The 12,694-nt window shown below is 55.7% G+C and overlaps 1 protein-coding gene across 11 annotated transcripts in view; it reads left to right on the top strand.

Annotated features, from left to right (window-relative positions):
- Positions 1–1,042: 1,042 nt before the first annotated feature.
- The window catches only part of ARVCF (ARVCF delta catenin family member), a 75,826-nt gene continuing 64,174 nt past the window's right edge, over positions 1,043–12,694 (top strand). For 5 of the 11 annotated variants that reach the window (XM_059140291.1, XM_059140293.1, XM_059140300.1 and 2 more), the window contains exons 1-2: positions 1,044–1,264; positions 6,609–6,662. The gene's annotated coding sequence lies outside the window, so the exon portion shown is untranslated. Of the gene's footprint in view, positions 1,265–6,608; positions 6,663–12,694 lie in introns of all 11 variants that reach the window. The other 6 variants (XM_059140292.1, XM_059140294.1, XM_059140302.1 and 3 more) reach the window with 2 other exon arrangements.

Genomic DNA, 12,694 nt, shown 5'->3' on the forward strand with positions numbered 1-12,694 from the left:
CCACTGGTGCCCTCACCACCACAAATTTAAGTGGAGCTGACCAAGGATTATGATCCCATTTGTGGTCATATATGTGTGCCTCGCGTCCCTGAAGGGAGCAGGGGGCTGCTCTCCACCTGACAGAAAAATGCAACCTGTGTGAAATTCTGCTCAAGTAGTTGCACCCCACAGGCATCCTCCAAGATCCCGGGTAGGGTGGAGGAAATGGGACACCAGGAAGAAGGGGCGGTGATAAACTCACAAACTCCTCCCCCTACCCCTTCCCAAGCTCTGAGCTGTGGTGATGTGACGGAGATGAGGGAGTGCAGTCCTGTGGCAGTCCTGCAGAGTGGGCTGAGCCAAGATGTCCGTAGATTCAGGCCCGGTGGCGGAGGAAAACCTCTATTTCACCGAAAGTCCCTTCCCGCCCTCAGAAATACGGCTCTCTATCCAGCCTCGCTGAGTTAAGATCGGACCTCTGCCCCTCGGTGAGAACCGCGGGGTGGAAGAACCCCCAATCCCGGGAGGTTTGAGTTCCGGTGATCTAAAGCAAGCAAGAACAGTTCTGAGCTTCAGTTTCCCATCTGTAAAATGGGAAAGCAGCAAACTCTTCCTCGCGGATTGTGTGAAGAATACAATTAGATCAATATTGACAGGAGGGCGCGGCACGCAGCGCCCGGCGAACAGCTGGCGCGGGAGAAGGATCCCAGCGAGCTAGGGGCAATGGTGGAGGCAGCGAGCCTGGAGTCCGGGGAAGGGGCGCGGGGGCCTGTCAATCCCCGCTCGGGGCCGGACGCTCCGGGGACGTCCTCGAACGCGGCCGAGAGGGGGCGGCCCCGACTCCCAGGCCGCCGCAGCGGTACCGGCAGGTGCCGGGGCCCCGGCCACTCCACGAAGGGGCCGGTCGTCGGCCGGGACGGACACCCCGGGAGCCCAATGGCAAGCCGGCGTCTGCCAGCGCCCGTCCAATCGGCGCCGGTTGCCGGGCCGCGCTGGGTCTCCCGGCCAATGGGAAAATTCGCGTTCGGATGGGGCGGGGCAGAGGGTCGCGTAGCCGGCCAGACCCGCTTTGCGCACGGGCCGCGCGAGGGGCGGGGAGGGCTGCTCCCGGGGCTGCACGCTGGGCCCGGGAGGGGTCCGCCCCCGCACCGGTCCGAGTTGAGCACCCTGCGGGCCGCTAACCGCGCGGCACCCTAAGGACGCCGCGCTCGGTGCGCCGAGAGACCCGGGGCCGCCCGTCTGGGGGCGGGGGCCACGCTGCGGGGCCGCCCACGCCGCGCTCCAGGTAGGCTCGGGCCGGGGGCGGGGTCCAGAGGTCGGTGCCGGGACTGGGACGAGGCCGGAGATCCGGGACGGGATCCAGGTTGCGGTCCAGCAGGGGACGAGGTCTAGGTGGGCGGCTGAGACGGGGAATCGAAGTCCGGCCGGGTATCGCGGCCCGGGGAGGATCCGGGCTCCGCCCCACCTGCTCCCTCGCCCGCGCCGCGGTGCGCGAGACCCTGGGCCACGGGGGCGGGTCCCTTTGTGCGCGGCCTCGGGGCCGTGGCCAACAGGGCCGGGGCACCCCGCACCGCGCGCCCCCGCCGAGACGCGGCGGGAACCCGCAGCCTTGACCGCCCAACGCGACGCCGGGCGCCTTGCAGCTGGGGTCCAGCAGCCACGGAAACTTTCCAGGGGCCCGAGGGGCGGCAGGGCCCGGGAACTTTCCTGGGGCGGCGCGGCACTGGAACCCTCTGGGGCACGGTGGGCCAAGGGGATGTCCCAGCTCCTGCTGCTCCCGCCGCCTAGAGGACGAGGGAGGGGATGCCCGGAGTCCCTGCTTGTTGCCCTGAACCGGGCCTCCCTGACCGGGGATCCCCCTGTTCCGCCACCCTTGGGTCCCTTCGGTGGGACACCGGGCCCCTGGCAGAGGTGGGTCCTCCCCACTCGGGGTGGTACTCAGCCGGAGTTTGCTGGGGTGTGGCCCCAGGGCAGGTGGCCCGAGATCCAGAGCCTTCCCATTTTAATCTTTAATTAAATGTTGGGTGCTTAAAATATGTCACTGTTTCTAACCTGTGCGTAACGTATCGCTGAAAAAAGAGCTCAGGGACTCTGGTTGTTTTCCCTCTAGACCCAGGCATGTTTAGAAACAAGAGAAAAGAATCACTTCCTTTTGGGGTAGGCTCTCAGTGTAACCTCGGGTGGTTACGCCTCTTTCGCAGTCATTCCAGTTGTCATCTACATCACTGTGCAGGACATGCACCGAGTCAGGATTTATAAACACAGGGGGTTGGGAGATGAGCTGTTCAGTGATGTAAGGGCAACATCTCCCTGTGAGGACATGCACCAGAGGTGGACTGAGAACCTCCATCCCCTCCCTCTGCCTCCACTTGAGAAGCAGGCCACCACCAGAGGTCTGTTGGTCCAGAGCAGGTCATGCCTGTCTTGTGTTCAGTGTATCTCTGAACCTGAGGTGGTGCCGGACACAGGATACAATCAAAGACCTCTATACGGCATACTGCACCCATGGCCAGTAGGCCCTGGGTCTGGCCATAGCATGTGGAGCTGGGAATTCAGAACACACCCTTTCCCACAGCCTTGCCCTTTCCCACTCCCAGTACTGTGTCTGTCCCCTGCTCCCTCAAGTCTGTGGTCCAGTGGCACCCAACACGGGTCTGGGTCCAGAGTGTTCACTATGCTCAGGATTCTGGTCCTTGGTTCACAGCCAAGCCACCCTCTGCCATGTTCTTCTTCACAGTCTTTTCTGCATAGACACGAGTACCTGCAGACCACGACCCTCTGAAGTAAACTGGGCCAGCTCTCAGTCCTGCTCAGTTAGCTTCCCCATGCCACATTGGGGTTGCATGGTGCTGCCTCCAGAGGTGGCCTGTCAGGTCTCTTCCCAGTACCAAGGTCTCTGCCTCTCTGAGGTTCTATGAAGGCATCCCTGTTTGTGCTACATAAAGATTCAGGGTAGATTTGCCACACCCACTTCACCCCAAGAGACAGGCCCGAGGGGCATGAACAGTGGGGTCCTGCACCTTCGAGGGGATCCAGGAGTGACACACAGCTGGGGAGCAAGAACACCAGGCATGCCAAAACCCTAGCCAGTCCCTAGCAGCTGCCCTGTGCCCTAGTTTGGCCTCGGCAGAGGGACGGAGGGTGGGGCAAGCCCTGTGGACTGCCCAGGGGGCCATCGGGGGTTCTGGGGACTTCCCAGTGGCGGCTCAAGTTGGAGGGAAGGCATCTGTTTTCTTGCCACCAGCTTCCGTCAGGATAGAGATAAAGTCTTGGGCTGCTCAGCAGGAGACCCAGAATTAGGAAGTAACTAGAGGGAACACAGCGTCAGGAATCCCTTATTGGGCTTTCCTGACTGGGACAACTGCACAGTTCGGTTTATTTCACGGGTTAGGAGGATGAGTCCAGAGCGGTGGACACCCATTTCATCCACATCTGTCCCTCATCCCTTTCCTAACCTTGTGTCCCGCACAGACTTTTCCCATTGCCCCAGTGGATCTTGAGGAGCCAACGGCCTCTAGGAAGGTAGCGACTAGTGGATACTGCCACCAGAGGGCACCCAGGCCTGCCATGGCAGACAAGACTAGCCCCACCCAGCCGCCCTCAGGGTTGGGATCCTTCCTGAGGAACCTGGTGGGGAGCCCAGAGCTCTGCTTTCTCCAGACTACCTGTCCAGGGTACAGAGCTGGAGAGGAGCAAGGATCCCCGGGGTGAGGCCCTTCGTAGCCCCCAGAGCCCCTCACCGCCTTTAGTTCAGGCAAAGGGGAGACCCCGGGCCTGAATGGCCGGGTGATTGAGCACAGGCTCAGGCAAAGACCATGAAAACCAGGCCCTGAGGGAGGCCTCCTTCAGGCCTGTGCCCCAGGTGACCCCTTGACTTCCGTTGGTTGACCCTGCCCCCATCTAAGTGTGCGGGTGCAGACCCTGAGTCAGCCTGTCAGGGCAAGGCTGGGCCTCTTCCACTTAATCTCTGAAGAAGGTGCCACAGAAGTTGGTGTCTTTTCACATTGCACCCAAAGTGGACAGCGGCCTGGAGGAGCGTGTTATTATTTGTCATGGTGGAGGAGGACGTGAGGCTTGCATGCAGAACAGGCTTCTAGAAAGACCTGCCTGACCCCCTCACCACCACCCCTGCCACTCCCACCTGGGGTCCTCATTACCTGCCATAGCCCTGAGTTGCCTGCCCAGCCGGGGCCCCATCCCTCATCTAGACTTGGTTTGTGATCGTGGAGCTGCCTAGTGCCAGGGACACACGACCCGACCATGGCTTTTCAGGCCTGGCTGCTTGGCAACCCTGGTGGGCTGGGCTCCTGCCCCAGTCGGAGATGCCACAGGCCTTCCAAGGGTGGGGGCAGACTGGACAGATTTTCAGGTCACTCCATTGTGGGGAGGCCCATGGTGTGGATAGGCTTAGGCTTAAATGGCCGGGTAGAGTTATTTCACTTCTCAGGATCCTCCTCATTTGGGGGAGGGAGCCCCGTAAGAGGGAGGTTTGGTGGCTCCCTTAGCCCCAAAGCTCCTAGTTCGGGATGGGGAGTCCTCGGCCAAGTAAGTAACTCCAAAGCCTACAGATCAGCCCTGAGGGTTTGCTAAGAAGGGATAGCCGAGACAGGTAACCCTGCACTCTGATCATGAATCCTGTCTCTCGTTCTCTCACTCTGTCTGCTCCCTCAGGGCTCCTGTCAGGCTCTGCCCTGCCCCTACCTCCTACACAGTGTCACCCTGGGACCCATGCCTCCCCAAACCACCACCACCCTGCATCCCCCAGAGCCTCCCATTTCCCCTACTCTCCTCCTGCAAGAAGCCTTTGATGCCCCACTCCCCTCCCCCCACTGGTGTCTACTACTGGCTCTCTTCTGTTTATGGAGCTCTTCACCTGGCTGGAGCCCCACAAGGAGGGAGCATGTTCTTCTTGTGGCCAAATATCCCCAGCTGAGGTGGGGGCACTGCGAACAGGAAGACCTAATTTCAAATCCCAGACCCAGTTTGCCCATCTGTAAAATGGGGTTTGGGCCAATCCAAGGCCCCTAGCAAGAGTGACATGAGGGCACATAGCCAGCGCCTTGTGAGGCTCTGCACAGGGCCAGCACTGAGGGGGAGGTTGACAGTTATCTGGACTGATAAGAAAGGCATGTGGTTCTCTGTGGGACAAAACCTATGTGAACGCTTAAGCCAAAAACAGAAGTGTCCCAGAAACGTCACACTGCAAGTTGAGCTGCTTCCTGAGCCTCAGACTTCAGGGTGGGAACAGCAGGTCCTCTGCTGCAGGCGGAGCGGCTGTTGTGGGTGGGCAGGCTCCCTCCCAGACTGCCATCCGAGGCACACACGAGAGTGAGCGTGCTCAAGTACAGACGTGTGCACGCACGCACAACTGCCTGGCTCAGGCCACTAGTGTTTCCTGCCTCAGCCCCATGCATCCTGATCTTCCCACGATCCCACCATGACTCAGAGCCCCTCCTGGTGATGGAGGGGCTGCTGGGAGGCAGGGACACCTACCCTCGGGGCCCCCACCCCGGCCACATCCACAAAGGAAGATTTTGATAGAGAAACAGTCTGGAAAACACTATAGAGCCCGGGGGAGAGAGCTTCTATCACCTCTGACCATCCCCAGAATGGCTTTCCATTTGTTTGACCCAGACCTCTCCTCCTCTTTGTGCCACCCTGGCTTTGGTTTGCAGTTCTAAAGATTTTTATTTTTAAGTAATCTCTACACCCACAGGGCTTGAAGAGTTGCAGTCAATTAAGCATCTGCCTTGATCTCAGATCATGATCCCAGGGTCCTGGGATGGAGCCCCACATCACACTCTCTGCTCAGCAGGGAGCCTGCTTCTCTCTCCCCACTACCCCTGTTTGTTTTCTCTCTCTCTCTCTCTCTCTCTCTCTCTTTCTGTGTCAAATACATTAATAAATCTTAAAGAGTGTTGCATGCTCTACCAACTAGCCAGCCAAGTGCCTACCACCCTGTTTTTCATTTTTATTGATGCGAACGCTCTCTGGCCTGGTCTCTAGCCTTAGGTACAGAATGTGTCCTCTGGGTCATGGGCTGAGATAGGAAGCCCATGGGGGCTGCAGCTCCTACGTGTGAGGGACACATAGCCATAACTCTGGCCACTTGGTCCCAGGGTCTGGAAGCGGGCTGCCTGACCAATAGGAATGTGGGTTCTTAGGGCAGCCCCAAGAAGCATCAGGACAGGCAGATGGCTTGTTACACAAGGCAGGAATGGGTTCCTGGAGAGGAGAGCAGAGCTAGGCAGGTGTTGAGGTGGGGGGCAGTGGGACCCTTGTGCAGAAGTTCTCCTTGCTGTACTGTTTATCACAATGAAGCACACCCGGCCTTCTGGAATGGGGAAGAAATTATTATCCATCTTCAGCTGAACAGTCACAGTTTTGAAGGCCAACAGAGGTAGAAACATTTTTAAGGGATGGTGATAGTCTGACATGGACCGCAGACACCATGATTCCAGTCGAGTGGGGATAAGAGAACATGCATGAAGGTATGGGCTCATGTCAGGAGCTCTGTGAGATGACCTCAGGGTCCGGGATGACACTGCCCCACCAGGGGTCTGGCTTCATCCAAAAGGGACTTATCCCAACAGGTTGATCTCACAGGGTACCCTGTGGTTTCCCTGCAGGAGCTGGGGCTGGCAGGATGGGTGTTTGGACATGCTGATCTCCCCTCAAGACAGGTAAGTGTCCTGAGCTTGGCCTGGGGCCGTCCCCCTCTTTGCATGGGACAGAAGAGTGTCCTCCTGGGCCTGGCAGGTGTGACTGAAAGAGGGCTGGCCCCGGGGTGGTGGATGCTTCTGGTCATCCTCACTCCGGAGGCTAATACCAGGACATTGGCTGGATCTGTTCTTCACCTGTCTTGACTTGGAGGCCTGCCACGCTCAGCTCGGCATAGCCTACCCAGCTTGGCTCTTAGCTCAGACTAGAGCTCCCAGCTGGGGACATGCTGGCCCGTGGTCCTGGGCATTACCAGTGTTTGTAGATTTCCCTGGTAGTCGCTCCTCCAGTGAAGCTAAGGCCTGGAAAGTATGGCATGGTCGGGAAGCAGTATGCTCCCTGTGTCCTCCAGATCCCTCTGAATGATGGGAAAGTATGTACTGCCAGCACACTGGCCTGGCAGAGTTTGCTGCAGTAGTTGTGTTTACAGAGTGGTGATAGCTAATGAGAGTGCCTCTGCTCATTCTTGTCCCTCTGCTATGCGTGTCCAGTCCCCAACCCAGCCATCTGCTCCTGCCCCACCGGGTGCTGTCTCCATGAGAGGCTTGGCCAACCCAGCCCTGTGGATGCTCAGTGGCCCTGAGTATCCAGGTGGATGACCCGGCCCAGCCAGTGCCATGCTGTGTGGTGAGAAGATAGTGGCCACAGACCTAGGAGCCCCAAGGCCTCCAGACTCCTCAGCGCTCTGTGCCAAGGACAGGGGGGGACAGGGCCTGGCTCCTTCCTCCCTATCCCACATGACTGTGGGCGTGGGAAGCTGCCAGCTGGCTGGTGGTAGCTGTGCCTCTGCTGCCACCTGGCGGTATCCCACCTGGGTCGATCAAGGTCAGGCCTGGCAGCTCAGTGGCAGGCTGTTGGGCCGTAGTGGGGCCTCTGGATTGGGGTAAAGAGGCTCAAGCTGCATCCAGGGCGCAGACCGTGACCTTGCTTGTGGTGTGTGTGACGTGGTATCTGGGGGCGAGTTTGGCAGGGTGCTGGTCCCTACCCTCCTTAGCTTCTGGTAGGCCACCACACGTCAGGTTGGCCAACCAGCCAAACACCGAATGATAGCTCTGGTCACAGGGTCTCCCTTATCCTGCGTGCCACTCTTGCCTGGTCTCCCAGTGTTGCTTGCTTGTTTCCTGTCCCTGTTTATCCCTTTCTGTCTCCTGCTCCTGGCCTTCTCCCACCTTTCCTCTGGTCTTCTCTGTGTCTCTCTCAGCCTTTTCCTCTCTTTTGTGTCTGTCCTGTCCTGTTCTTCTCAAGTGTGGTCATTGATTATTCTTGTCTGCCATAGCAATTGACTGCTCATGTCTGCCCTGGGCACTGGAATACTCATTGTGGCATCAGTGCCATCTCTTCTGTGGGCTGGGACCATTTCACAAACGGGAGCAGAACCTGGGTCCTAGCTGGGGGCTCCTTGCTCTGTGGTCCCTGGGGTATAGCCCTGTCCACATTAAGAGGGAGAAGGGGAAAGGGAGACCTGGCGACTCTGTTGGGAAAGGGACCGTGTATCTCCCATATTTGCCTTCAGCCATTCTGTACCCAGTTGCTGAGCTCCACATCAGAAGCTGAGTGTTGTGACCCCATCAAACACAGGCCTGCTGTAGAGGAGTCCCTGGCCTGGCCAAGAAGGCAGCAACAAACAGAGAAAGTGACCAACCGTAGAACTGTAAGCCAGTGATGAGAATTGTGGGGCCCCCTGACAAAGGGGAGCTGGAAGGCAATGCAGGAGTGATGCTGATACCCGGGGGTTGCAGGGGCCCTTCACTGCACCCATTCCAGCACTGATACCACCTCCTGCGGACCACACTGCCCCCTGCCCAGCCTGGTCTCGCCCTGTGGCAGCCTTGTAGTCAGCCTCCACGTAGCCGTGCCGAGCATGGCCACACTTCTGTGACTGCTGGACCCATGCTGGGGTTTTTTTGGGTTTTGATGTGTTTCTCAGTCATCAATCGGAATCTTTATTTTAAAGCATGAATTCTTCCCTCATCTGTGTGCCTGCAGCAAGTTCTTTCTTAATCTTTCAATTTTTGTTTATGATGGCTTTTCATGTTCAGAAATTTTTCATATTTTGTGGTGAAGTTCAATGAACGTTTTCCTTTTTCAGTCATTTCGTTGTCCTCCTTGAGCTTCTAGTCTGGTAAAGGCACCCCTATCTTTTCCTGAGGTATTTCTAGTTTAGTGTTTTGCATTCAAACTTTCATCTGTCTAGAATTTATTTTGACATAAGTGTAAGTTGTGGATTTAACTTAGTTTTTCACCTGTATCTGAACTACTTCTTTCTTTCTTTCTTTCTTTCTTTCTTGTTTTAAAGATTTTATTTATTTATTTGACAGAGAGAGATCACAAGTAGGCAGAGAGGCAGGCAGAGAGAGAGGAGGAAGCAGGCCCCCCTGCTGAGCAGAGAGCCCGACGCGGGGCCCGATCCCAGGACCCTGGGACCACAACCCGAGCTAAAGGCAGAGGCCCAACCCACTGAGCCACCCAGGCACCCCTCTTTCTTTCTTTTTTAAAGATTTTATTTATCCATGGGGCGCCTGGCTGGCTCAGTGGGTTAAGGTTCTGCCTTCAACTCAGGTCATGATCTCAGGACCCTGGGATTGAGTCCTGCATCAGGCTCTCTGCTCAGTGGGGAGCCTGCTTTCCCCTACCTCTCTCTCTGCCTGCCTCTCTGCCTACTTGTGATCTCTGTCAAATAAATTAATAAAATCTTTTTTAAAAAAGATCTTATTTATCCATTCATTTGAGAGAGAGAGTGTGTGTGTGTACACAAGCAGGACAGAGAGGCAGAGGGGGAGACGGAGAGGGAGAAACAGGCTTCCCACTGAGCAGGGAGCCTGATGTGGTGCTTGATCCCAGGACCCAGGGATAATGACCTGAGCCAAAAGCAGACACTTAACCAATTGAGCCACCCGGGTGCCCCTCGAACCATTTTTTTTTTTTTAAACATTTGATTTATTTATTTGACAGAGAACACAAGTAGGCAGAGAGGCAGAGAGAGAGGAGGAAGCAAGCTCCCCGCTGAGCAGAGAGCCCGATGTGGGACTCGATCCCAGGACCCTGAGATCATGACCTGAGCCGAAGGCAGCGGCTTAACCCACTGAGCCACCCAGGCGCCCCTCGAACCATTTCTTGACTAACATTTTCCATCACCAGAAGTTGGAAGCATTGTGTAAGGTGTCCTCAGGTTTGCGGTGCCTGTGGCAAGCATCCAGCCCTTAGCCAGTGCCCACTGCCTGATTAAAGAGATCAGGTTGGAGCCTCCCCTTGAACAGTCTTTGTTCTCAAAAGTCATGGTTATTCTATACGTTTACCCCACATGTGCTTGCTGGAACCACTCTGCTGGGTCCCTCTCTTTGAGACTTCTGTGGGCTTCACCTTAGGCTTCCCTCTTCAGAGCCAGTCAGCCCTCCCTGTATGGATCTGTGGCATGTCCTCCACTGGTCTCCCCATGTCTCAGGGCTCTCACAAGAGAGCCTGTCCACACTCCCTCTGAGCACCCTTGTTTTCTGAAAAGAGGTCCCTGCGTGGTAGAGTCCCTCAGAAACAGGGCCCCTGCTGGTGTGGCCGGAGAGCCTGGTGCAGGGTGCTGTTCTTGTTCCTGTGCAACTCTCAGCCAGGCCTCTGGGGACCTCTGGAATCAGACTCCTGGGTCATTTCCAGGTTGGCAGGTACCCAGAGGAGCCTCAAGCCTTTCCCACCCCCACAGCCCATGCTTCTCAGGCAAAGCAGGAGGAAGAACATTCTTTACAGAGGACTTGGGCTCAGACCCTGGCTCTGCTCACGTTGCGGACCTTGTGAAGGGCTTGGCACCGGTGGTGCTCCGCTGCAGTGATGGCCTGAGCGCTGCACTCACTTCTGGCTATGCCATCCTTGTTCCCGGTGATTCACAGCTGCTGGTATGGCTGGTGCAGCAGCAGGGCTGACTGAGAGAGGCCTGCATTGCCCAGGCCCCCAGGCGAGATGGTACTGGGCTGGCCCACGCAGGCTCTCCTGGCCCAGGGTGTCTCTGCAAGCCTAGGTAGCATTTACCCAGCCCTGCTTTTCCCGGGCCCCCAACCCCCAGCTTATCTGGCCGGCAGGAAGACTGCCCATTATCACTATCAGGTGGGGAGATGGAAGTATTACCCCCATGCCCACCCCCACCCCGCGCATCTTGCCAGGTTGACTTTGGAGCTGATGAGTTTGGTATTTCAAATATGCCTTTAGTTAAACTTTTTCTTTTTAAAATATTTTCACTCTCTGGTGAAATCCTAATTAGGCCATTCATTCGTCTGAATGTACTTGCTGCTCTCTGCATTTTGCAAGATAATGAGGTTTCGAGATGCTGCCATCCCCAAGCTATCAGGGCCTTCACTTTCTGCCCTGGAGGGAGATGCTGGCACCCCCTGGGCCAGACCTGCCTGTGGGATCTGGGCCACGGTGCCCAGGGGTGGGGGAGCACCAAGTGCACAGATGGGGAAATTGAGGCCTGGGCTGCTAAGGAGTCTGGGATGATGTAGGTGAAGGGGTCTCAGCCCCAGCAAGGCCCACCCTTCACAAAGCAGCATCTCCCTTACCCCAGGCTAAAGATCAAGGCCAAGGGAAGTGTCTTCTAGCTCCTGGTAGCCCAGGCTCCTCTGGATGTGCCTTAGGGGCTGCGAGCAAGGGAGAGGGCACGAGACTGACCCATAGATGCCAAATGACCATGGCATCAAAGTCCCCTGTTAAGCTTTTTAAAGATTTTATTTATTTATTTATTTGAGGGAAGTGGGGAGAGAGAGAGCAAGCACTCACAGTCCTGTGGGGAGGGTGGTTGGAGCAGAGGGAGAGGGTAGTAGAGAATCTCAAGCACACTTTTGGGTGGTGGGCTTCATCTCATGACCCTGAGATGATGACCTGAGCTGAAATCCAGAGTCAGATGCTTAACCAACTGAGCCATCCAGGCACCCCACCACCCACTTCTATTTTCCGTTTTTTTTTTTTTTTTTTAAGATTTTATTTATTTATTTGACAGATCACAAGTAGGCAGAGAGAGAGCAGGAAGCAGGCTCCCTGCCGAGCAGAGAACCCAACACGGGGCTCGATCCCAGGATCCTGGGATCAGGACCTGAGCCGAAGGCAGAGACTTTAACCCACTGAGCCACCTAGGCACCTCTGCTATTTTTTTATTTTTAAGATTTTATTTATTTGATGGAGAGAGAGAAAGCACAAGCAGGGAGAGGGAGAAAGAGGCTCCCCACTGAGCAGGAAGCCCTATGCAGGGCTTGGGGCCAGGACCCCAAGATAACAACCTGAGCCAATGGCAGATGCCTAACAGACTGAGCCACACAGGCGCCCCTTCATTTTCCTTTTTTTAAAATTTTTAATCTTATTTTATTTTTTCAGTGTTCCAAGATTCATTATTTATGCGCCATACCCAGTGCTCCATGCAATGTGTGCCCTCCTTAGTATCCACTCACCCATCCCCTCATCCCTCTCCCCTCCAAAACCCTCAGTTTGTTTCTCAGAGTCCATGGTCTCTCATGGTTCCTCTCCCCCTCCAATTTCCCCCAATTCACTTTTCCTTTCCTTCTCCTAATGTCCTCCATGTTATTCCTTATGCTCCACAAGTAAGTGAAACCATATGGTAATTGACTTTCTCTGCTTGACTTATTTCACTCAACTTAATCTCCTCCAGACCCATCTATGTTGATACAAAAGTTGGATATTCATCCTTTCTGATGGAGGCATAATACTCTATTGTATATATGTGTATATATGGACCATATCTTCTTTATCCATTCGTCCGTTGAAGGGCATCTTGGTTCTTTCCACAGTTTGGCGATTGTGCCCATTGCTACTATGAACATTGGGGTGCATATGGCCCTTCTATTCACTATATCTGTATCTTTGAGGTAAATACCCAGTAGTGCAATTGCAGGGTCATAGGGAAGCTCTATTTTTAATTTCTTAAGGAATCTCCACACTGTTTCCAAAGTGGCTGCAGCAACTTGCATTCCCACCAGCAGTGTAGAGGTTTCCCCTTTTTCCA

Source organism: Mustela lutreola, chromosome 11 (assembly GCF_030435805.1).
Source record: "Mustela lutreola isolate mMusLut2 chromosome 11, mMusLut2.pri, whole genome shotgun sequence".
In the NCBI taxonomy this organism is placed as follows: domain Eukaryota; kingdom Metazoa; phylum Chordata; class Mammalia; order Carnivora; family Mustelidae; genus Mustela; species Mustela lutreola.